Source organism: Symphalangus syndactylus, chromosome 23, assembly GCF_028878055.3.
Source record: "Symphalangus syndactylus isolate Jambi chromosome 23, NHGRI_mSymSyn1-v2.1_pri, whole genome shotgun sequence".
Taxonomy (NCBI): Eukaryota; Metazoa; Chordata; class Mammalia; order Primates; family Hylobatidae; genus Symphalangus; species Symphalangus syndactylus.
Window position 1 is genome coordinate 43,641,007 of NC_072445.2, and position 26,752 is coordinate 43,667,758.

At 39.7% G+C, this 26,752-nt stretch overlaps 1 pseudogene; it reads right to left on the reverse strand.

The window, feature by feature from the left end:
• Positions 1–26,752, reverse strand: part of LOC129473563 (uncharacterized) — a 687,223-nt pseudogene that overhangs the window by 367,063 nt on the left and 293,408 nt on the right.

Sequence of the window (26,752 nt, forward strand, 5' to 3'; positions counted from 1 at the left end):
GCAGACACCTGTCTTCTTGTGTTCCTACATGGTGCTAAGCAGAGACAGAGCAACCTCTCATATCTCTTTATAAGACTACTAATCCCATTGGTGAGGGCTCTACCCTTATGATCTAATCACCTCCCAAAGGCCCCCCTCCTAATACCATCACATTGCAGATTAGGCTTTCAACTAGAAATTTGGAGAGAACATATTAAGTCCATAACACCTGGAGAACTCTACAAAATTATCTTGCCAAGGCCCTACAACTCCAGAGACTAATTTAATTGCCTTAGGAGACAGGACCCAGGCATCAGTGTTTCTTCTTAAATTCCTAATGTGTACACTGGAAAGACAAATTGGCTTGTATTTGTATTGACAGTCAGTGAGATTACAGAAGTTCACATGATCCTGGTTTTTGTATCTCCTTTTTGTGTTTCTCAAAAACATCTCTACTAGCTATTCCAGACCACACTCCTGTTTCCCAAAGCAGGTGGATTTACAGTTGCTCCTTTTGCTCAGACATGTCTGTCTAACTATGCTTTGGTGAACTAAGTGACATATTTACCATTTTTTCTCCTTACCTCTATTTTAAGAGCAGAGGGAGGAAGTTATTTTAAACCATTTCTTAGTCTTTTTTTCTTGATTGTAATGTACACCTCATATATGCCATAAACATCTAGTATAATACCAACATTAGTTTCTTAATATTTACCATACTGAGAGAGTAGAGCAAAGTTAAAATCTTTTTTTTTTTTTTAATTTAAGAGACAGGGTCTTGCTCTGTCACCCAGGCTGGAGTGCAGTAGCGTGATTATAACTTACTGCAGCCTCAAACTGGGCTTAAAGGATGCTGCTGCCTCAGCCTCCCAAGTAGCTGGAACTATAGGTGCATGCCACCATGCCTGGCTAATTTTTTAAAATTCCTGTAGAGATGGGGTCTGGCTATGTTGCCCAGGCTGGTCTCCAACTCTTGGCCTCAGGCAGTCCTCCTGCCTTGACCTCCCAAAGTGTTGGGATTACAGGTGTAGCCACCACCCTTGGCCCCAAATTAAAATCTAAAGGGGAGAATTGGCAGAAGTTATAACTTTTTCCTTGAAGTTGTAATGAATCCAGAAAAATAACAGAGGGATTCCATTTACCTTACAGGTTTAACATTTGCTAACAAACTGCCCAGAAATAAAAAGACCTCGGAAGTTATCAGTAAAGCCAGCCAGTTCTTTATGAGGCAAGGAATTGTCTACTATTAACAAAAAGTTCTAATACCTTCATGTGTAATTTATTTGGATGTTTCAATGTCCAAGATTGGGCATATAGAGACTAAGCATTTTCCTCTAGGTCCTAGATTGGCATTTTCCATGTCTGCCAGATTATAAATATTAAACCACTTGAGTAGTTTTTGCTAAATGAATGTGAGGGAAGCAGAAAAGAGAGAAAATGTCACATAACTTAGTCACTCATCCTTAAACATTTAAGTCTTCATTAAAAATCATTCAACCACAGCCAATGCTTATGAGGTGGCTGCATTTATTATAGTTGCAGGGGTTCAGAAATAGACAAAGCCAAATTCTGTTGCAGAGCTCACATCCTATTATAAAGAAAGTTGTAAAATGCCAAGGGTGATAAACATAGATAATAAAGCAGGGTGAAGGGCTTGGGCAACACTTCCATCATGGGTTGTAGTGGTGCTATTGTAGACAGAATGGTTACGAAATGCCTTTCTTGAGTTCACAGGGGGGAAAAAAAGGAAATGCATTTCTAATGACTTGTCATTGGAGCACATACTTGGAGGTAGTGAAGGAATGAACTAGGTAGATAGATCTGAGAGGGTAACATTCCAGGCAGAGGGACTAGGAGCCACAAGTGTCCTGAGATAGGAGCATTTGGCAATTTCAGAAACAGTGGCTGGATTGTAATGAGTGAGGGTAGGAGATGAGGTCAGAGAGAGAGCTGGGGGTGCAGTTCCTCAGGACTTTCTTGGCTATGGTAAGGATTTAGCATTTTATTCAGAATGAGATGGCAAGTCATTGGAGAGTGTTGGGCACAGATTTGAATTGTTTAAAAAGGGTCACTTGCTGTAATGTAGGGAATAAATTATAAAGGTTTAAGAGTACAGGCAGGGAATTTAGTTGGAATGCTACTAGTCCAGGTAAGATCTAATGGTGGCTTAAACAAAGATATTGTTGCAAAACGATGGGAAGTAGTTGGACTGAGGCTATATTTTGAATGTACAGCAGATAAGGTTTGCCTATGGGTTAGCTATAAAGGTGAGAGAGAAGTTAGGGTGGCTTTAAGGACTTCGGCCTGAGCAACTTGAAAGGAATTGCCATGTACTGAGATAGAGAATATCAAGTACGCAGTAGGTTCACAGAGGGGATGAGGAATCAGAATTCAGTTTGGGAACTTTTTAACTTAATAAAATAAACAAAAGAACACAAAATATAAATGTGCAAAGTGAATACATCTGTAAAATTATCATCTAGGTCAAGAAATGGAGCACTACTGGCATTCCAGTAATGCTATTTCACCCCTCAAATCACAGCCTTTTTCTTCTTCCCCAAAGTTGACTATTATCCTGAGTATTAATTTCAACAATTAGATACGGTGAGGGCCTTTGTGCTACATCATCTGATGGCAGAAGACATCAAATGATGAGAAAGGGTGAAAGCGTGTGAGACAGAAAAAAGGGCCAGACATCCATGATAACTAAGTCACTCCTGTGATAATGGTATTAATCCCTTCATGAGGGCAAAGCCCTTATGACCTAATCAGCTTTTATTTTATTTTTTTGTTTGTTTGTTTTTTTGAGACAGTTTCGCTCTTGTCTCCCAGGCTGGAGTGCAATGGTATGATCTTGGCTCACTGCAGCCTCTGCTTCCTGGGTTCAAGCGATTCTCCTGCCTCAGGCTCCCGAGTAGCTGGGATTGCAGGTGCCTGCCACCATGCCCAGCTAATTTTTGTATTTATAGTAGAGACGCGGTTTCACCATGTTGGCCAGGCTGGCCTTGAACTCCTGACCTCAGGTGATCTGCCCGCTTCGGCCTCCCAAAGTGCTGGGATTACAGGCATGAGTCACTGTGCCCAGCCGACCTAATCAGCTTTTAAAGGTCCCACCTCTTAAAACTATCACAACGGCAATTAAATTTCAACATGAATTTTGGAGGAGACATTCAAACCATAGCATTTTGCCCCTGACCCTCAAAACTCATGTTCTTCTCACGTAGAAAATACATTCATTCCATCCCAGTAGCCCCAAAATTCATAACTCATTCCAGCACCAACTCAAAAGTCCAGAGTCATCTGAATCAGATGTGGGTTGTACTCAAGGCATGATTAATCCTGAGGCAAATTCTCTTCATTCATGAGCCTGTGAAATCAAACAAGTTACCTATTTTCCAAAACCCAACAGGGAAAACATTAAGTCTTTTTTTTTTTTTTTTTTTGAGACGGAGTCTCGCTCTGTCACCCAGGCTGGAGTGCAGTGGCGTGATCTCCGCTCACTGCAAGCTCTGCCTCCCGGGTTCACGCCATTCTCCTGCCTCAGCCTCCTGAGTAGCTGGGACTACAGACACCCACTAATTTTTTGTATTTTTATAGAGATGGGGTTCCACCATGTTAGCCAGGACGGTCTCGATCTCCTGACCTCTTGATCCATCCACCTTGGCCTCCCAAAGTGCTGAGATTACAGGCGTGAGCCACCGCGCCTTGCTGTTTTTTTTTTGAGATGAGTCTCGCTCTATCACCTGAGGGAGTACCGTGGCACAATCTCCTGCCTCAGTCTCCTGAGTAGCTGGGATTACAGGCACTTGCCACCAGCCCAACTAATTTTTGTATTTTTAGTAGAGACAGGGTTTCACCATGTTGGCCAGGCTGGTCTTGAACTCCTGACCTCAAATGATCCACCCGCCTCAGCCTCCTGAAATGCTGGGATTACAGGCGTGAGCCACTGTGCCTGGCCAACATTAAGTCCTAAAGTGGGAGAATAATCTCCTTTGACTCTGTCCTACATCTAGGGGTTGGGGTTGGGCAGCCAAGGCCTCAGGCAACCCTGCTCCAATGGCTCAGTCCATGCAGTAGCTGTCATGGGTTGGAGTCTCGTATCTGTAGTTCTCCCAGGCTGGTGTTGCATGCTGTTACCTCCACAATTCTGGAGTCCTGAGAGTGGCCCTACTTCCATGCTCTACTAGGCAGCCCTAGTGGAGACTCTGTGTCAACTCTGACCCCACATTTCAACTTGTCATTGTTGTAGGGGCTCTCTGCAGTGGCTGTGTCCCTGCACAATTCTATGCCTGGGCCCCCAGACTGTCGGCAACATCCTTTGAAATCTAGGTGGAGGAAGCCAGGTCTTCACAGCTATTGCATTGTGCATGCCTGCTGCATCAGCACCACATGGACACTGCGAAGCTCTACAGCTTGCACTTTCTGGATCAAGCCATACCTGGGCCTACCTGAGCCATGGCTAGGGTGGCCACAGAGTGCTGCTCTGGAACCCCGGGAGCAGACCTGAGGCAGCTCTGAGCTGAGTCCTTGGAGGGTGCCTTGGGCCTTTCCCGTGAAATCATTTTACCCTTTTAGAGTTCTGGGCCTGTGATTGTAGGGGCAGACTTGAAGATCTTTGAAATGCTTTATGGTCTGTCTCCCATTGTCTTAATGAATAGCACCTTCCTTTTATCCATGCTTATCTCGTTAGTAAAAAGTCACTTAGCCACACACTTAGTATTCTCTCCTGAACATACTTTTCTATTATTTATATGGCCAGGCTATACATTTTCCAAATATTTCTACCCTGATTGTCTTTTAATTATAAATTCCATCTTTATTTCTTTCCTCTCACATCTCATTGTATGCAGTTAAAAACAGCCACACTGCAGTCTGAATGCTTTGCTGCTTAGATATTTCTTCCACTAGATATCCCAGTTCATCACTCTTAAGTTCTACACTTTATAAGGCCCTAGAACACAGACACAATTCCCCCAAGTTCTTTGCAACTGTATACAAGGATGGCCTTTACTCCAGTTTCCAATACCTTGCTCCTCATTTCCATCTAGGACCTCATTAAAGTAGCCTTTACCAATTTTCTGTTTTAGTCTGTTTTTTGTTGCTATAACAGAATACCACAGACTATGTAATTTATAAAGAAAAGAAGTTTATTTGGCTCATGGTCCTGGAGGCTGAGAAGTCAAAGTGCATGGCACCAACATATCCAACATATGGTGAGGGCCTCCATACTGCATCATCCCATGGCAGAAGGCATCACGTGGCAAGGGAGGGCAAGAGCACTTGAGACAGAAAAAGTGGGTAGAACTCCAATGCTAACTAACCCACTTTCTCAATAATGGCATTAATCCATTCATGAAGGCAGATCCCTAATAACCTAATCACCCTGTAAAGGTCCCATCTCTTATTACCATCACAATGGCAATTAAATTTTAACTTGAGTTTTGGAGGAGACATTCAAACCACAGCAATCATACCCTATACATTTGTGTCTAGCATTTTTTACCTAGTGTTTGTGAGATTTATTCATGTTATTGCAAATAGCTGTGGTTCATTTATTTTTGTGGGTGTTGCAATATTCCATTTATTTTTGTGGGTGTTGTAATATTCCATTATATGAATTTTCACTATTCATCCACTTTATTGCAGACAGGCATTTGGATTGTTTCCAGTTGGAGGCAATTATGAATAATGCCATTGAGAACATTCTTATACATGTCTTTTGATATAATGTGTACTCATTTCTGTTGGGTATAAACCTAGGAGTAAAATTGTGTCACAGGGGTATACATATGTTCAGCTTTAGTTGACATTGACAAATGTTTTGCCAAAGAATTGCACCAATTTTTACTCCCACCACCCATGTTTGAGAGTTTCCATTGCTCCAGATCTTTTCCAACGTTTTCATTGTGATTTAGCTATCCAAGCAAAGTGTTTTAGATGCCTATTAGACCTTCAAGCTGAGATATCAAGATTGTTGGATATGCAAGTCTGGGGTATGAGGAAGAGGTCTACAAAAACAGAAATCAGAAAGATGAGGATCCATGTGTGAGGTAGGCAGCATGTGAGGTAGTAAGATAATCAGCTGAGATATCAAGACTGTTGGATATGCAAGTCTGGGGTATGAGGGAGAGGTCTAAAAAAAAAAGAAATCAGAAAGATGAGGATCCATGTGTGAGGTAGGCAGCATGTGAGGTAGTAACATAATCAGCAGAGTGTAGTACCCCAGAAGCTGAATGAAAAAAGTGATTCAGGTAAAACACTTCTGAGAGGTTTAATAAGATGAAGACAGAATTGACATTGGATTTGGCAGTGAAAAGGTCAATGGTGATCTTAAGAGCAGTTTTGGTAGAGTGGTGGAACTAAAACCTGATGGGAGGGCTTAATATGAAAATAGGAAATAAGACACTGGAGAACACAAATTTGAATACTTGAGTTTTTCATAAAGGGAAAAGAAAATTGGGGTAGTTGCCAGAAGAGGACATGGAGTTGAGGATTTTTTAAATATTCAGTGTTATAGTATGTTTGAATGTTTGAATCCTATTGGGATTGAATGAATAGAGAGAAAAAAACTGGTAATTCAGAAAGGAGAGGGGATAAATAAGTTGGAGTTTCTGAGGAAGCAAGATAAGATGAGCTTCAGGCCACAAGCGGAACGGTTGGCCTGAAAATAGGAGCATAAATGATATGGTGGTTAAAGTAGGAGGGAACAAAGAGTATTTGGCTATGGTTGCAATGGGTTGGTGGAGGATGTATGTGGAAGTTCTGTCCTGATTGCTTCTATTTTTTTCATAGAAATTAGATCATAAGCTGAGAATGAGAAGTAGGTATAAAGAGATGTTAGAAGTTTAAGAAGAGGGGATCAGGTCACCTCCTGTAGAATGAGAAAGTGAATTAACTAAAGAAATGTAGGATTGGAGGGTAGTACCAAATTATCTCAAAGGGTATCTCCTTTCAGATAATTGGGTCATGAGTTCAAAATGAGACAAATCATCATCACTGAGTTTTCTTTAGCTACGTTCAGGTGCATGAGAGCAGGAGTGGAATAAGCTGAAAACTGGATTTAGCTAGAATTTTTCCAGAAGAGTGTGACCCAAGAGAGAGGGGTAAGAGAGCAAGGGTGCTTATGAGAAATAAATTATAGTGATGTCCTGTGGAATTCAAAGTGAAAAGAAGTGAAAGTAAGGGCTAAAGTGGGGGTGGAGGGAGGCGGGAAGGGAGTTAGAAAAGCAAAAATAAATCCATAATTTTATTATTTTAGGTTTTGTTGGGGCTGAAAAAATTATAGTTGAAGGGAGGAGAGTAAGTTGAAAAGATAGGGCCTGGTAGTTTGGAAGTGGAATGCTTGAAACTGAGGTTTTGAGGAGTGTGCTTATTGGTAATGCCACAAGGTCTAGGTTGTGACTATTGGTGTGGATGTCTGAGGTGGAAGGGAAAACAAGATCATTGGAAGAGAGGAAGGCAAAGGCCTGAGAGCCTGAGATATTGAATGGATTGACTACATACATACTGAAATCACCAAGTATAATGGCCTGAGCAGTCATGGGAAGTGTGAGGAAGGTGCTATCATCTCCCACAAATGAAGAAGTGACCGGGAATTAGTAGATTACGTCAGCAAGGGGTAATAAGTGGTTTAGTTTGATAGCAGGTGTCTTAGAGGAGCTAGGGGGCTCTAGGGAGAGAAACAATGGCCTGAATGTGGCAATGAGGAGCAAACAGGGCACCTACCTCACCCTCCAGGCCCATTTAAGTCAGGTGTGGAATACAAAGCAGCCACCGCTTACATAAGAGAGATGCAAGAGAAGAAGAACCTGAAGGTGAAGGAAATGTTCCAGAAGAGGTGCCAAAATTATTTGGAGAATTGTTTTCAGAGTCTGTAATATATTTTCTTGTGAATTCCATCATTGTGACAAATGCAAATGAGAAAGTGGCTTTGATAATTTGGGAACATTTTGAATCAAAAATAGTGAGCACAGAGTCTGGGCTCTCAAATGTTACAGTAAAAAGGCAGAAGAAAGGCAGTGGAAGAGGGCCAAGCCCCTGGACCCACTACCTCATATGATGGACCCTTCCTCCTTCCCTCCCTCCCTTCCTCCCTCCCTTCCTCCCTCCCTCCCTTCTTTCCTTCCTTCCTTCCTTCCTTCCTTCCCTCTCTCTCTCTCTTTCTCTCTCTCTCTCTTTCTCTCTCTTGCTTGCTTGCTTGCTTACTTGCTTGCTTGCTTTCAACAGGGTCTTGCTCTGTTGCCCAGGCTGGAGTGCAGCCTCGAACTCCTGGGCTCAAGCAATCCGTCCACCTCAGCCTCCTGAGTAGCAGGGACTACAGGTGTGTGCCACCATGCCTGGCTAATTTTTTTTATTTTTTGTAGAGACAGGGTCTCACTTTGTTTCCCAGGCTGGTCTCGAACTCCTGACTTCAAGTAATCCTCCCGCCTTGGCCTCCCAAAATACTGGGATTATAGGCATGAGTCACCATGCTTGGCTGACCCCCATTATTATTTAAAATTGCATAACTGGTTGAAAGGTAAGTAGGGCAAATGCCTTATTGGGGGAAACGACTTCAGTTTTCATCATAATGATCCTGTTGTTTTAGGAGAAAGTAATCACGGCCCAAGTCCTTAGGTAATATACAGAATCCAGGCTGTAGAGAATAGGAAATGAAACCAAGAAGAGGCTGAGAAAATAGAAGGGCACAGGGCCCATGAAGGAACAGTGCCTAGATTAATTAGGAGGCTTAAAGAATTAGAGGCACATATGACAATGTTAGTATGATCTCTATCAGGTTATTATAGCATGATCAAAATAATTTGAATCACACATCTAACTTCCCTTGCACTAATTTCACATTTTTTAGGCTGATTTTCTCCTATACACCCTTCTTTTCTGGTAAGTTGGTTTACCCCATAGGTATGACTACAAAAAGAGAATGCAGTGTTTGTGTTCACTAAGTATTTTAGTCTTCATAATAGTTGCAGTTCTCATTGTTAATTAATAAATTAGCATTCTGTTTTATACATCAGTTTCAAATGAGTTTGGTTAATATGAATCAGCCTATCAATTATTTTCTGACAACATCTAGTTTCAAAAATTTAGGACCAGGCCCTGGATTATGACTATAGCAATAATAATTACCATTTATTAAATAACAATATGTCAGTCCACTTAACATGCTTTATCTCATTTTTAAAATAAGAATCCTAGGAGATTTGTGTCACCATACCTATTCCTATAAGTGATAAAGTTGAAATTAAAATGGTAAGTAACTTTCCTAAGGTCAGTCACATAGAAAGTGGTAGAGTCAGCATTCAGATTCTGTTCTGGTCAGGTACAGTGGCTCATGTCTGTAATCCCAGCACTTTGGGAGGCCAAGGCAGATAGACTGATTGGGCCCAGGAGTTTGAGACCAGCCTGGGCAACATAATGAAACCCTGCTTCTAGAAAAATTACAGATAATTAGCCAGGCGTGGTGATGTAGGGCTGTAGTCCCAGATACTCGGGAGGCTGAGGCGGGCGGATTGCTTGAACCTGGGAGGTGAGGTTGCAGTCAGCTGAGATTGTGTCATTCACGCCAGCTCCAGAGCAAGATCCTCTCTGAAAAGAAAAACAAACAAACAAAAAAACCACATTCTGTTCTGACTTGCTTCAGAGTTCATGCTTTTCCACCTCATCACAATGCCTATCAGTAAATCACCAAAGGTAATGCTATATCCTGAGTGGTCAGCCAACTGGGTTTCTTTTAGTAACGAGGATACATAGCCAAGTGCCTCTGTTAAACTGCATGATAGTTTGCACCTTCTCTTTTTCATTTTATTTATTTTATTTATTTATTTTTTTGAGACGGAGTCTCGCTCTGTCACCCAGGCTGGAGTGCAGTGGTGCTATCTTGGCTCACTTCAAGCTTCGCCTCCCGGGTTCATGCCGTTCTCCTGCCTCAGCCTCCCGAGTAGCTGGGACTACAGGTGCCCGCCACCACGCCTGGCTAATTTTTCTGTATTTTTTATTAGAGACGGGGTTTCACTGTGTTAGCCAGGATGATCTCGATCTCCTGACCTGGTGATCCGCCTGCCTTGGACTCCCAAAGTGCTGGGACTACAGGTGTGAGCCACTGTGCCCGGCCTGCACCTTCTCTTTTATACACCCAGTGTTCTATCCTCATGGAACTTCCCTTGTTACAAAGCTCCCCCAAACCCAATGTAAGTCATTTTCTTAAGAAAATAATAACTTTGGCAAAGTTCCTTGTCAACACTTTTACAAATCTAAACAGATCACATTATCATGATCAAGGTAAAATTTCTTCATTGTGTCAGTGTACCAGAGGATTGGCAGTGTACCCTCAATTAATTTAAAAAAGCAAATGATCACTGCTTATTTATGAGTGTCTGTAATGTAGTGATCATAGTGAAATGAACAGAGCAGCATTGCCGTTTACATCCAGGATCAAATCTCAGGACTACCACTTACCATAAGTGAAACTTTAGGTTTTTAACTTCTCGATACATCAGAGAGCTACAAACTATAAAACGAATATTGTTAGACTCTCCAAACCTGACTCTCTTGGGTGTTTGAGCAACTTTACCTCTCAACAGAGCTTCACTTTTGTGGAATCAGTAAAATCCATAAATCAATTAGACAAAAATCAATGAACGAACAATTAGCTAAAAATCAGTTCATCCACTTTATCAATTTACCAAAAACGTGTTTCTTTAACTGGAAAGTATGGGCAAAAGGAGAAAATAGGCAATGATAAGAGTGAAAATATTGGATACATGAGTTTTGATAATTTTAAACATTTCTTTAAAATTTCAGCTGCCCAATTTTTTTTTAGCGTATACCAAGAAATGTTCAATTTGGAGAAAGTTAAGGATAATAAGGCAGTTTCATCTCCTAATATATTATGCAAAAAGTAAAATTCGTACTCAGTAACAAAAAAATTTTCATACAAGATTAGTACTACAGTGGTCCCTTCTTATTCACAGAGGATACATTCCAAGACCCTCAGTGGATGCCTAGAACTGTGGATTATACTGAACCCTATACATATTGTACTGCTTTTCCCTACACATATGTACCTATGATAAAGTCTAATTGTTATAAACTAGGCACAGAAAGAGATTAACAATAATAATAAAACAACTATAGTAATATACTGTAGTAAAAGTTATGTGAGTGTGGTCTCTCAAAATATCTTATTGTATTGTGCTCATACTTCTTGTGATGATGTGAGATGATAAGATACCTATGTGATGAGATGAACTGAGATGAATCATGTAGGTATTGTGACACAATGCTAGGCTACTCATGACCTTCTGACAATACCTCAGAAGGAGTTTCATCTGCTTCAGGTGATCCTGGATCATGAAGCCATGGCAATGTCCATGGTTGGATGTCAGGAGCAGACAATGTCATGGATGTGCTGGACAAAGACATGATTCATATCCCAGGTGGGATGAAACAGGATAGCATGAGATTTTGTCATGCTACTCATAATGAAGCACAATTTTAAATTTATAAATTGTTTATTTCTGGAATTTTCCTTGTAATATTTTTGAACAGTAGTTGACATCAGGTAACTGAAACCTTGAAAAGCGAAACTACAAATAATGCAGGGGCTACTGTACAAATCTGGTATACATGGACCATAAATTTGCTAAGAAACATTCTAGTGTGTTGCTTCTCAAAATTTAAAGTGCTTATGAATCATTCAGGATCTTGTTTAGGAGGTCTGGAAAGAGGTCTAGGATTCAGCATTTCTAACAGGCTCTTGGTGATGCTGCTGATCTGCATACTACACTCTAAAATACTAGTTACTACAGTGATTTCTTCAATATGAAATAACAAAGTTTTGGCTATGAATTTTGAGGAATAAAAAAATTAAAGCGAATGTGCAATTTAAGACATTGAAAAAATATGGTGAAGTTTTTAGAGACTGGCAAAATGAAAAATAACATTGTAAAAAAACTCAAAAGTGGCCAAAGAAATCCCATCACACATAGAATGTTAAAATTTATAATTTTGGCTGCTAGAAATACAAAATTTGAGGAATTGAGTAAGTACTAAAAATGACTAACGTTATATTTAAAAGGTGATATTTAAAAGCATCTAAAACAAAATGGCCCCCAAATTCTTTTTTTTTTTTCTTTTTTTTTTTTAATTTTTTATTATACTTTAGGGTTTTAGAGTACATGTGCACAATGTGCAGGTTTGTTACATATGTATCCATGTGCCATGTTGATTTCCTGTACCCATTAACTCGTCATTTAGCATTAGGTGTATCTCCTAATGCTGTCCCTCCCCCCTCCCCCCACCCCACAACAGTCCCCGGAGTGTGATGTTTCCCTTCCTGTGTCCATGAGTTCTCATTGTTCAATTCCCACCTATGAGTGAGAACATGCGGTGTTTGGTTTTTTGTCCTTGCGATAGTTTACTGAGAATGATGTTTTCCAGTTTCATCCATGTCCCTACAAAGGACACGAACTCATCATTTTTTATGGCTGCATAGTATTCCATGGTGTATATGTGCCACATTTTCTTAATCCAGTCTATCATTGTTGGACATTTGGGTTGGTTCCAACTCTTTGCTATTGTGAATAGTGCCGCAATAAACATACGTGTGCATGTGTCTTTATAGCAGCATGATTTATAGTCCTTTGGGTATATACCCAGTAATGGGATGACTGGGTCAAATGGTATTTCTAGTTCGAGATCCCTGAGGAATCGCCACACTGACTTCCACAATGGTTGAACTAGTTTACAGTCCCACCAACAGTGTAAAAGTGTTCCTATTTCTCCACATCCTCTCCAGCACCTGTTGTTTCCTGATTTTTTAATGATGGCCATTCTAACTGGTGTGAGATGGTATCTCACTGTGGTTTTGATTTGCATTTCTCTGATGGCCAGTGATGATGAGCATTTCTTCATGTGTTTTCTGGCTGCATAAATGTCTTCTTTTGAGAAGTGTCTGTTCATGTCCTCTGCCCACTTTTTGATGGGGTTGTTTGTTTTTTTCTTGTAAATTTGTTTGAGTTCATTGTAGATTCTGGATATTAGCCCTTTGTCAGATGAGTAGGTTGCTGTAAAGTTAACTGTAAAGTTCTATAATTTTCATTTTACTTTGCTAATATTGGGATATTTCAAATTACTTGGTTTGCAGAAAGATCTGACATGGAAGAATAAAATTACTGAAAGCAGTATAAACAAACAAAGTCATGATGCCTAGAAAAGATTACTTTAAACAACAATATGATGTGTACTGCCTCATTTGTGAGCTGCCACCCCGTACTCCTAGCTGCCTACTGGAAATTTCTACTCAGATGGCATGTCCAGTTAAAAAAAGCATGTCCAGTGCTCCACTGGCATGTCCAATTAAGTACTCCTATAGTGGAATTTATCACTTCCTCCTCAGAGAACAAATCCAGTATTTCCGTTTCCTGTAGTTTTTCTTATTTATTTAACAAATGTTTATTGAGCACTCATATTTCTTAGAAATTACAGATACAAATATAATACAATTAGTTCTCAAGAGTTCATAATCTATTCATGCATATAGATGGAACAATTAAAATTATATAATGAAATGTCACCTGTACTAAAGATGTAAACAAAGTGATGTACTCGGCCAAGAAATGGCAAGCCATTTGACTCCATGGTAAACTTCCCAGTAAAGGTGACATTTTAATATGGGCCCTGATGAAACTATCCAAGCAAAGAAAGGAGGAAAGGAGTGCATTCTGGGAATAGAAATCAACATGACAAAAGGTTTGAAGGTTTATGGTGAATTCCCAAAGAGTTTATAGTCTTATAATTGCTGTTGTGTGGGATACATGGCATAGAGTGATAGAAGATGAAGTTGTGAAAGTGGACTTGACCTAACCTACCTAGGAATAAAATGGACATTGATACCAGCAGATAATTATTCCTACAGAGAATAAAAATTATCTTTTTGATCTCCTTGTTCAAAGTGTCCAGGATAAGTAGAAGCACAAGGCCACTGCAAGACACAGCCTCTGATTCTGATTTCTCTCGACCTTGAAGATTGCTTCATATTTTTTAAGAGATTAAAGAGGCTGATTTAGTTACAAAGACACCAAAGCTAGAAATAATGTAAGTCAAGACAGTTCAGGTGACAGCTGTATTAGCTTTCTATTGCTGCATAACAAATTCCTACAAACTTTGTGGCTTAAAAGAACACACATTTACAGTTCACAGTTCTGTAGGTCAGAAGTCTGGGTAGGTCCAATTGGTTTCTCTTTGTAGGGTCTTACAAGGTTTAAATCAAGGTGTTGATCAAGCTGCATTCTCATCTAAAAGATCTGTAGAAGAATCTGCTTCCAAGCTTATTCAGATCATTGGCAGGATACACTTCCTTGTAATTGAAGGACTGAGATCCCCATTTTCTTGCTGGCTATTGACTAGAGGTTGGTCTCAGCTCTAAAGGCCCCTTTCAGGTCCTTTCCACGGAGTCCTCCTCATCTTCAAAACTATGAACCACAGTCACATCCTTCTCATGCTACCGGCTGGAGAAAGCTCTCTGCTTTTAAAATGCTCATGTGACCAGGTTAGGCCCAGCAGGATAATCCATTTTAAAGTCAACTGATGAGTAACCTTAATTACATCTACAAAATTTATTTTGCCATGTAACCTAGCATAATTATGTAAGTAATACTAGAAATGGAAAGGTCCATGGGAATCATCTTACAATTCTTCCTACCACAATAGTTGACATACACTTGTATAATATATTTTATTAGGCCACAAAAACCTAAAGGTTAACACAGAATGTTTATATAGTCCTGTCTCTACCTACTTTGTGAAAACTATGATCTTTTCAAATTCCTCCTACCTCTGAGATTCCTTAGGGAGAATTTTATTTGTGCCTCCAAAGCTACCCTCAAATGCCTTTTTCGTGTCCTCCTTTTTCAGATGTTTGATTGCCAAATTGCCATTTCTTGGCAGTCAAGAAAAATGTACTGAGCTGGGCACGATCCTAGTTGTAATAAACAAAGTACAGTTCCTTTCCTCCAAGGAGCTTACATTCTCAAGTGACACATACATATATAAGTAAGATAATGCAAATACTGATAAAAATTATGAAGATCAACAAAATACTAAATTAGCAAACCAAATTCAGCAGCATATTAAAAGACTTATACACCATGAATGAGTGAAATTTATTCCTGGAATGTATGAATGGTTTAACAACTGAAAGTTAATTAATGTGATACACCACATTAATAGAATGCAGGAAAAAAATTACATGATCACCTTCATTAACACAGGAAAAAGCAGTTGACAAAATTCGATGTACTTTCATAATAAAAAACACTCATAAGGCCAGGCACAGTGGCTCATGCCTGTAATCCCAGCACTTTGGGAGGCCAAGGCAGGCAGATCACCTGAGGTCAGGAGTTCGAGACTAGCCTGGCCAATATGGTGAAATCCCATCTCTACTAAAAATACAAAAATTAGGTGGGGGTGGTGGCGTATGCCTGTAGTCCCAGCTACTCGGGAGGCTGAAGCACAAGAACTGCTTGAACCTGGGAGGCAGAGGTTGCAGTGAGCTGAGATTGTGCCACCTGGGTGACAGTCTCAAAACAAACAAACAAACAAAAAAAACACTCATAGACTAGGAATCGATGAAAACTCCCTTAACATGATAAAAAAACCATATATAAAAAACCCACAGCTAACATCATACTCAATGGTAAAAGACCAAAACCCTTTCCCTTAAGGACAGGAACAAGATAAGGATGCTTACTTGGGCCCACTATGTATTTAACATATTCCTTGATTTAGGATCATTAAGCTGGAGAGCACCTCCTTCGATGATTAAGAGAGACACAAGATGGAAATAAAGATTTTATCTCTTGCAGGTCCTGACAGGTACATGGCATGACTGAAGGCCATATATATGAAGGTCAGGGAATGCAGATAGTGGGAGAGAAAGAGGGACCCTTGGGCCAATACCTTCACTGGGTCTAGAGCATTATCCAAACAGATTTCTCTCAAGGAGTTTTAATTGATGGGTTTAAAACAAGCAGGTAAGAGTTCCGAGGTCATGCAACATAAAATCATCAGAATTTACAACGTATCATTGGAAGTTCTAGCCAGAGTAATTAGTTAAGAAAAAGAAAGATAAGTTATACAAATTGAAATGGAAGAAGTAAAATTATCTCTGTTTGAAGATGGCATGATTTTATGTGTAGAAAACTCTAAAGATTCCACAAAAAAACCTAGAGCTAATAAAAGAATTCAGCAAAGTTGCAGAATATAAAATCAATACACAAAAATTAGTTGCATTGCTATACACTAACAATGAACAATCCAAAAGGGAAATTAAGAAAACAATTGTACTTAACAATTGCATAAAAATAAAATACTTAAGAATAAATTTAACCAACGAGGTGAACGATTTGTACACTGAAAACTACAAAACACTACCAAAAGAAATTAAGATATAAATGAATGGTAAGACATTGCATTGGATTGGAAGACTTAATATTGCTAACAGAATAACGTCATCCGAAGCAACCAACAGATTCAATGTAATCCCTATAAAAATCCTAATAGTGTTTTTTTTCTAGATAATAAGAAAAACTCATCCTAAAATTCACATGGTATCTCAAAGGACCCCAAATAGCAAATAAATAAATAAGTAAATAAATAGAACAAAGTTGTAATACTTTCTGATTTTAAAACTTACTACAAATCTACAGTAATCAAAAGAATGTGATACTGACATAAAAACATATATATAGACCAATGGAAGAGAATAGACAGCAAAGAAATAAACCCTCACAGGTATAGCCAATTGATACTCAACAAGAGCAAGCACCAAGACCATTCACTAGGCAGAGGACAGTCTTTTCAACAAATGGCTCTGGGAAAACTGCATGTCCATGTGCAAAAGAATGAAGATGAACCCTTACCTACACCACACTAAAAAATTCACTCAAAATGGATCAAAGACCTAAATGTAAAAGCTAAAAATATACAACCATTAGAAGAAAACATAACCCCTACAAGAAAATCTTCATGACATTGGATTTGGCAGTGATTTCTTGGATATGATACTGAAAGCATAGGAAACAAAAAATAGATAAATTGCACTTCATCAAAGTTTCTAACTTTTGTGCATCAAAGGACACTATTAAGAAGGTGAAAAGACAACCCACAGAAAGGGAGAAAATATTTGCAAATCATATATCTGATAAGGGATTAATATTCAGAATATATAAAGAACACCTACAACTCAACAACAAAATCCCAATTCAAAAATGGGCAAAGTATTTGAATAGAAAATTTTCCAAAGAAGATATACTGTATAAACACATAATAAAATGCTAAATATAAGTAGCCATTAGGAAAATGCAAATAAAAACCATAACGAGGTACCACTTTACACCCATTAGGATGGTTATTATTAAAGCAAAGGAAAATGGCAAGTGTTAGCTAGAACGCAGACAAATTGCAACCCATGCTTTGTTGGTGGGAATGTAAAATGGTGCAGATTATGTGGAAAACTGTTCGGTAGTTCCTCAAAAAGTTAAACATAGGATTACCACATGATCCAGCAACTCTATGTCTTGTTATATACCCGAAAGAATTGAAAGCAAATGTAGTCCTGGCTACTCAGGGGGCTGAGTTGGGAGGATCACTTGAGCCCAGGAGACTGAGGCTGCAGTGAGCTATGGTTGCACCACTGCACTGCAGCCTGGGTGACAAAGCAAGACTCTGTCTCAAACAAAGAAGAAAGAAAGAAAGAAAAGAGAGGAAGAAAGAAAAGAGAGGAAGAAAGAAAAGAGAGGAAGAAAGGAAAGGAAAGGAAAAAGGAAAGGAAAGGAAAGGGGAAGGAAGGAAAGAAGGAAGGAAGGAGAAAGAAAGAGAGAAAGGAAAGAAAGAAGGAAAGGAAGGGAAAGGAAAGGAAAGGAAAGGAAAGGAAAGGGGAAGGAAGGAAGGAGAAAGAGAAAGAGAGAAAGGAAAGAAAGGAAGGAAGGAGAAAGAGAAAGAGAGAAAGGAAAGAAAGGAAGGAAGGAAAGAAAGAAAGAGAAAAAGAAAGGAAGGAGAGAGAGAAAGGAAGGAAGGAAGGGGAAGGAAGGAAGGAGAAAGAAAGAGAAAGAAAGAGGAAGGAAGGAAAAAAAATTAAAAGCAAGATCTTGAAGAGATATTTGTGCATCTATATTCATAACGGCATTATTTACGATAGCCAAAAGGTGGAAGCAACCCAATTGTCCATTAATAATTGAATGGGTAACAAAATGTGGTATACACATACAATAGAATATTATTAAAGCTGAAAAAGGAAGGTAATTCTGATACATGTTACAGCATGAATGAACCTTGAAAACATTATGCTAAGTGAAATAAGCCAGACACAAAAGGGCAAATATGGTATGATTCCACTTAGGTGAGGTATCTAGAATAAGCAAACTTACAGAGACATAAAGTAGATTACAGGTTCCAGCAGTTAGGAGGAGAGGGGAATGGGGAGTTATTATTTAATGGACAGAAAATTTCTGTTTGGAATGACGAACAGTGGTGATTGTTCAACATTGTGAATGTACTTAATGCCACTGAATTGTACACTTGAGAATGGTTAAAATGGGAAGGTTTATGTTATGTATATTTTACCACAGTAAAAAATATAAACAAAATGAAATAGGGTAATGTGATGGAGAAAGACTTGTGCATGTAATTTTGGTGAGCAATGTCAAGAAAGCCTCTGAGGTGACATCTTAATTGAGTTTCACTTACTACAGCTGTATAACAAATTATCCCAAAACATAGTGGCTTAAAACCATCAGTTATTATGGTCATGGATTTGTGGGTCAGGAATTTGGACAGGGCACAGAGGGCATAGTTTGTCCCATGACATCTGTCTGGTGCTCAGTTGGAAGGCTTGAAGGCTGGAGTTGAAGTCATCTATAGGCTCACTCAATTACATATCTGGCAGTTGACACTGGCTATCTGCTGAGTCCCTAGTTTTGCTATAGGCCAAAACATCCACAGGTTGTCTCTCCAGATGGCCTGGGCTTTCTCACGTTATGGTGGCTGGGTTCCAAAGGTGAGCATCCTGAGAGAGAGTCAGGTATCAGATGACATCTCACTTGTTATAACCTAGCCATGGAAGTCACTCACTGGCACTTCTGTCAAATACTATTCATGGATGCAGTAAAAATGTCCCACCCAGGTTGGGAGGTGGAATGGGAGAATAGCCTTCACTTCTTACCAGAGACTAGCAAGGTTCTGGAAGAACATTTGGGACTGCAAATATTGCTGTGGCCATTTCTGGAAAATAGAATCTCCCACAGTCCTGAAGGATGAGAATAGGCAACCACAGAAAGATCTGGGAGAAAGAGCATTCCAAGAAGCCACAAAAAAGACCCCTCTCACTGCAGCCTCTCCTGTCTCAGAAAAGGCCTGTCATCATCTCTTGAGATCTTTTGTTATTTATGCTACAAAGCAGGGATGTTCCCTTCACCTTAAAGGGCTAATAGAGATTTTTTTTAAGAAACAGCTCTTTAATTAAGAAATTTTCCTTAGTCTTTATTACTGTTCCTTCTTTCTGCAGTTCAGGCAGCTGAGAAAGAGGATTGTACAAATATCAAACAGGATGTGTTTATTCAAAATCATGCTTTACTTCAGCTACTGGCCCTCTGTCCTTCACACTTACTACAAATCCACCTTCACATCTTTTCTACAAGTTATTGACCCATCGTGCAGAAACCACCTGTAATTGTCTGTTTCCTTTTTTGATAGTTGACTGCTGACAGCTTTCAAGCCAACTCTTCTTCCTTTCTGTACCACATCTGGACAGCTGATAAGAAAGCTTGGATACTCTCTCCCTTGGTGTCCTAGCAAGGTGGGTGTGGGAGTTGTTCAAACTATATAACCCCTACCTTGCATGGGAAACTCTTATCCCAGTCCCATCCCCTACAACCATAAAACTCCAAGCTAGAAACCCCTCCCTGCTTTCTCTCAATACATTTTCGGACTAGTTTGGGAGCCTGCCATACTTTACCTATGAGTCTCATTGTGTGAATAAGAAACCTTCCCACTCCTTTAGTGTGTGTGGAGTCATCAGTTTTGATATCTAAACCCAATTTTGGGTGGTTGTGAGGCATCCATCCTGCCTTTGTGGGGTGCCATCCCACCACCCCAATGTGAGTCCTTGATTAAGCACAGCTCATGATTTCAACTGGAAATCTTCACACACAGATGTTAGGAATCAAATTGTTTCTCTATAGAAATTCTGGCTCTACTATGAAAGCACAGTATAAAATTAAAACCATGCCTACTTGCTGGATTGGAACAAGACATACTGTTAAACCATGCATTATTACTTTGCTTCCTGTTCTTTTATTCTGTGGTCTATCAGTACTAGAGAGTATTGGCAGTTGCTAAAGGTTTAAGAAATATGGCAAAATAAGTTAATGCTGAGAAAAAAATCAATCCATTAACATTTCCTTCTATCAACTATAATTATTAAATTTGTATTTCTGTCCAGCTGATGGTAGAGAGTTGTTCCCAGGAAAAATAGTTCGATACAACAAGAGAAAGGTCAGAGACGTGTATCTATCTCTGGATTTGTTGCCGTGAAGATAATGTGGTGAGGGGAGGGAATGGGGGATCAACATAAATGACCTCACAGTGGGATGGGACCTGTATCTAGATCCTGTCTTGAACACATCCTCTGCCTCAGATAGGCCCCTCCAGGCCATAGATGAACCCATCCCTGAATAGAGGTGAGGGAATTCATCTTGATTGTGGCCTCTGAGAAATGTAGTTCTGAGGAGAATATACAGGGCCAAGGGAAATCTGGAATGACAGTTCTGAGGAGCTGATGGCCCCATCACTGCCCAAGAAGACTGAAAATTAAAGGATGGGTCTATTGGTGAAATAAGGTATTTTCAGGGACCTCTTGTTATTTGTGCCTTTATTTTCTTCACGGCATCTCTTGGCAGAGTCCCAGCAAGAAAGTGGTACTACGTTAATTGAAGAAAGTATAAACAAAGGTCAGTGGGATGTGAACATTTAGCAATTGTAGAAAAACATGAACACTCCTGACCCTGAAAGAGCAAGGGCAAAAGAAGAGTATATTTGTTTCCTATTAACATGGCAATAAGTTGCCACAAATATGGTTGGTTAAAACAACAGAGATTTATTCTCATTAGTTCTGGAATCCAGAAGTCTGAATTAAGTTTCACTGGGCCAAAATTAAGGTGTTGGCAAGTTCCAGGGAAGACACTATTCCTTGCCTCTTCCAGCTTGTGGTAGTTGCCAGCATTCCTTGGCTTCTGGCTGCATCACTCCAATCTCTGCCTCCATTGTACCCTCCTCTTCTGTGCCTGTCAGCAAAGCTCTCTCTGCCTTCCCTCTTACAAGAATACATGTGCTTGCTTTTAGAGTCTACCCTGCTAACCAGGATAACCTCCTTATCTCAAGATCCTTAACTTAATCATGCCTGCAAAGTCCTTTTTTTGACAAACAATATTCACAGGTTCCAGGGGTTAGTGTAACCAGACACAGGGTGGGGGGTGTGGAATAATACTGTGACTTGTCTCTTGTCCCACCCACCCTATGCAGTTGAAAGGATTCAGAACATGCCATCCCAAAATATGCTACTCTGGGATATTGACTATTTTGAGTTAAAGGCACTTGAAATACAGCAGGTGCATAAGATCACTCTGACCTTAAATGCAGAAGACAAAATCCCCATGTGAAAGATGTCCTCCCTATACAAGAAGGAAAATTTAATTCCTGTCATCAAGAATGAGAAGTTGAGGCTAAGGGAAATCTGTACAAACAAACCCTGTTATATTAACCCTTATCTTCCTAGTCACTTCTCCACCCAATTAACTTCTCTAGCCCAACCCCCTTTGCCTTGTCACATTTTCACAAGTTACTACTCTTTGTCCAATTCAGTATATAAGTGTTTAACTTCAACTGTTTCTTTGGGTCTTTATGTCCTTATGAAGGCTCTGTGCCACAAAAAACTTGTATTAAATAAACTTGTATGTTTTTCTCCATTGATATGACTTATGTCAATTTAATTCTTAGGCCCAGCCAAACAAATGAACAAGTACCCTAAGAGGATAGAGGTAAAAGTTTGCCCCCCTGCCCACAGAGTCCATAGAGATCAGCCTTTTGCTGGGGCTCAGAGGAGAGTAAAGAATGTACATGGAGGGGCAAAAAGAAGAGAACAGTGCAAAGCTGTAACTGGGTGTGTAAGGAAATGAGGCACTGTGGGAGTGTCACTGAGGCAATCATCCATCAACCATTCACTCATTTACTTAACAATATTTATTAAACCTTCAGGTTTAATAAAATACCAGAGCACCACTGACTGATGAGAGCTCAGCCCACAAGAAGCTAACAACACAATCTGAAAAAGATAAGCACAAACACAGGGCACCAAAAAGTAGAGGATAATAAGCATCCAGAGAGGGACATAGGTTAATGTTGCAGAGTGCAGAAAAGAGGGAATAACTTGCAGTGAGGTTGAGAAAGACTGATTTAGACCAGGCTGCTTCTCTAATGACTGCCAGGCTCTGCCAATATGATGAATACAACAAAGTAGAAGCAAGTTAGTTGCAAAAGGAAGAGAGGCAAAGAAAGCGACCTCTAATGTGTAATTGTGGAGACAGAGGTCCTAACCCTATTACTTCTGTAGGTTCATGTACATAAGTGTGTGCATTCATAACCACAATAATCAATGGATGGGGGTATTCTGTGTAGGCGACCCAAGAAAGAAAGCAAGGAGGAAACCACAACACCTTTTATGATTTAGCTTCTGAGGTCACACACTGCCACATCCACCTTTTTCTATTCATTAGGAAAGCATCAGTAAGTCCAGCCTACACTCCAGGGAAGGGAAGTTAAGCTCCACCCTTTGAAGAAAGTATCAGAGAATTTGTAAACATCTTCCAAACCACTACTGTACCTACCTGTTGTGAGGATTAGATATGATAAAACTTAGAACAGTGCCGGGTTCACAGTAAACACTACCTGTATAAGCTAATTTAGCTAATATTATTCTCCCAGTGTCCAGTCCAGGCTTTCCCGGCAAGTTCTCCCTTATGTGAGGAAGTTCCTGAAATTTGAGAAGAAGAGACCCTTTGTGTCTGCTGCTGAGGTGGGAAGGAGTACACAGCCTGCTCACTCACCAACACTTAGTCAGATTTTATGACTTAAATGGAAGTTGGGGGAGTATTTGCCTTATTAGTATATCATAACTTTATTCATTTTCTCATATTCCCACAGGAAGACTTGGAGTATTATCTCCAATTCTGCAGATAAGAAAAACTGAGGCTCAGGTCTCATTATGTAATATTGTATCACTAGTTATAACTGGTTAGTAGTACCACAGAAACTAGAAACGTGGATTTCCTGAGCCTGCGGCCTTTTCCCAGACCATGCCACTTGGTGAAACGAATATTTTAGTTTCACATACCTAATTAGTAAGTTACTTAGCATTTGGTTTCCTCAAATGTCTCTTGAGTCAGGGAGGTTTTAGGAAAGAGTGTCTTCCATTTACCAATGGAGTTTGGGTCAGATGGGAATAGATACAGAGATTCAGCAGACACGTCTTGTGTCCCAGACTTGACCTTTATTCATTGACACTGGATGCTATGTCCTTGGTCCATCTTTAAGTCCCAGAAGGAGGTGAACCTTGATCTTTGTAGGGAAGGAAGGGAGATTCCAATAAACATGTGGATGGTGATTTTTTACATGGGAATCCTAGTAAATCCTGAGTAGGACCAGTTATTTCTTATGACTCCATCCTTTTCCAGAAGAGAGTAAAGAGGCAGTGGAAATAACTGCTTTGCCCACACAGATTAGAAGTGGAGAAAAAGATGAAAAACTGGGCTTTCATGCTAGAGCTTGGGTTATATTGTTTATTGAAGAGGGTCATGATCAGATGTTTTGGGGGAAGAGAACTCTGACAGCAATGTGAAAGTAGGAAAAGGAAGATTCAAGGCAGAGGCCAGTTTAGAAAGCTTTGGCAAAGTTGTAGCTGAGAGCTCATATTTGAATTAAGTCAGTGACAGGAGCAAAGGGGAGGAGATATTTTAGAGATAGAATCTATAGGACTTGATGACCAACTAAATGTGTGGGTAAGAAAAAGAGAAGAGTTGTAAATGACATCAGATTTTGAACCAAGAGGTTGGTATAGAGGGTGAGGTAATTACCCTATTGGCATTTGGGACAGTTCCTGCTGTGCCAGACTGTACCAGACTTTTTAGGATGTTTATCATCATTGACAGAAGCCCACTAAATTTGAGTGGCACTCCCAGCTATTGTGACCATCAATATGCCTTCTTTTGGCTAGGTGATACCACCAAACGTGGTAGCAAATAGAAAAAGCTGGATTAAAGATGATTAGCTCCTTTTTGGACACATTAGTTTGTGGTGCCAACAGAATGTTGATATGGATCTGGAGACAACTAGGAAGTAGCTGGAAATGTGGGTCCTGAGCTCAGGAGGAAGGCCCCGTGCAGAGATGTAGACCTAGTACACAGAGGTAATGGTTTAAGTTGCAGCAGAAAGAGACTAGAGAGAGACAGAGGAAAGATGCTAAAGACAGAACTTTGGAAAATGTCAGCACTCAAGAAACACAGAGAAGTGTCAAAGAATGAGAAGTAAGTAAAGTAAGTCAGAGAACTAGGAAGGTAAAGCCCTCAAAAGCTAGATGAGGAAATTCCAAGGAAGGATTGTGGTATAGCATGCTACTGAGTTAGAATTTGTACCAGGAAGAATAGCTTTACCAATTAGGGGTTAGTGGAGTTCTCAGAAAAGTTAAGTTTTTGAATAAATATGAACAGTCATGTGGTTCAAAAATCATAAAGTATAAAAACGAAAAACTTGTCACTCCTACCCCTGTTCTCCATCTGTCTAAGAACCCCAAGTAACCACTTTAATTATTTTGTTCATCCTTCCAGAGCTTTGGTAAAGACATAAGCAAATATAAATACACATTCTTGTTTTAATTCTGGGTTTTTTTTTTTTTTTTTTACATACAGTGCTATATACCTGGCTCTTTTTCACTCAATAATACGTTCTAGAAATCTTTTCATATAGAGAGTTGCTTCATCCTTTTTCATTAGCTGTTTGCCATTTAAGGTTCTGTAGAGAAATTTGTAAGTTTTCCAGATATTCATGGGGTTATTACCCCTACCATCAACACATGAAATTGATTCTTTCTCTACAGTCTTGACAAAGACTGTGTTGTCATATTTAGGAATCTTTGCCTATCTGATTGGTGAAATGTTATCAGTATAGTTTTAATTTTCCTTTCCCTAAGATAGGACATAATTGAGTTTCAGAGAGATAGGTCAAATTTAAGAGGCTATGGAATAAGTGGATGGCAAGGAAGAGAATGAAGGAAATAGCAATAGTCCAAAGGAACTGAAATCTGACTATTAAAAAGAATTAGCTTGCTGACTAAGGTAGCGTGTGGGTTTAATGATGTTTTTAAATAGTAGAGACTTATCTAGACCTGCATAAAATGATAATGAAATAAGTCACTAGAAAAGGAGAGATTGAAAATTGTAGAGTTTGAGGGCAAAGTCACACAGGAGGCAGAAAGAAATGGTATCTCTGGCAGTTGGGATGGATAGGAGCTAAGTGGTGGGTGTGAACACCGTGAAGGACAGAAGGTTGTGGGTGGGGAGCAGATGGAAGGCACCTTCTAAAGGCAGAGGAGGAGGAGGACTTTTGGAACAAGAATTAAAAAGAGAAGGATTAGATTCACCAGTGGGAGGAGAAAAGCACAGGCCGCAGATGCTTCATCACTCACAGGCGTGGGGATTCCTGCCTGCCAGATCCCAGGGATGCAGATAAAAAGTGAATGTTTGCTGGATGATTCATACACGTGGATATTGATTGATTCAATAAATATTTACTGGGCGTCTACTCTCTCAGGCACATTGATGTCACTCAGGATTAACTGAGACATGAGATACAGTGGAAGGCTACAAGCCAGATGACAGATATATGCTAGATGTATCTATGAGAGATTAAGAGTTGTATAGGTGATGGTGACAAGGGGAGATAAGAGGTACAAGAGCCAGATGGTTTGTTCCTTATTGTGCCTTGTAACTCAAAGGAGATGTGGTTTTAGAAGCCTGTAGTAGAAATACACCAGTGTGCTTGAAATTGGTGGAGGCAATCTATGGGATACCACCACAGTCTTTGGACTCAGGACAATAAGAACTCTGATTTTGATAAGAAAGCAGTATCTGAAGAGAGTGAGATCTGGGAGACAGCCCGAAGATAGAAAGGGTGTTCTGGGAAGAGTTGAGATTTATTTAGTTTCAGAGGTACTGTGAAAACACTAGGAAGAGGATGGGTCCCAGGGAAAAGAATCAGAGCAGTAGGAAGATGACAGCAGAGGTGAAAATTCTTCATTTGAGCAGTGACCAAGAATGACCTGAACGTGAGGCAGGAAAGAATTAGCTGGTTTCACTTGTTCTAAGAGGAATGCTGGTATACATTTTTTTTTTAGTTTATTGCAGAAAATTTCAAATAGACACAAAATAGAACAGTATGGTGAACTCCTGTGTATCCTTCACTAACTTCAACAATGATCAATACTTTGCCAATCTTGTTCAGCAATCCCTGCCCCTAATTCCCACTTTTATTTATTCCTGAAGTATTTTAAAGTTCCAGACATTTTACTATTTGACTTGTTAGCATGTAAGGACTTTTTCTTCCTTTAAACATAACCATGAGGTCATTGTCACAACCAATAAAATAAATTTATAATATTGTTTCAACAATA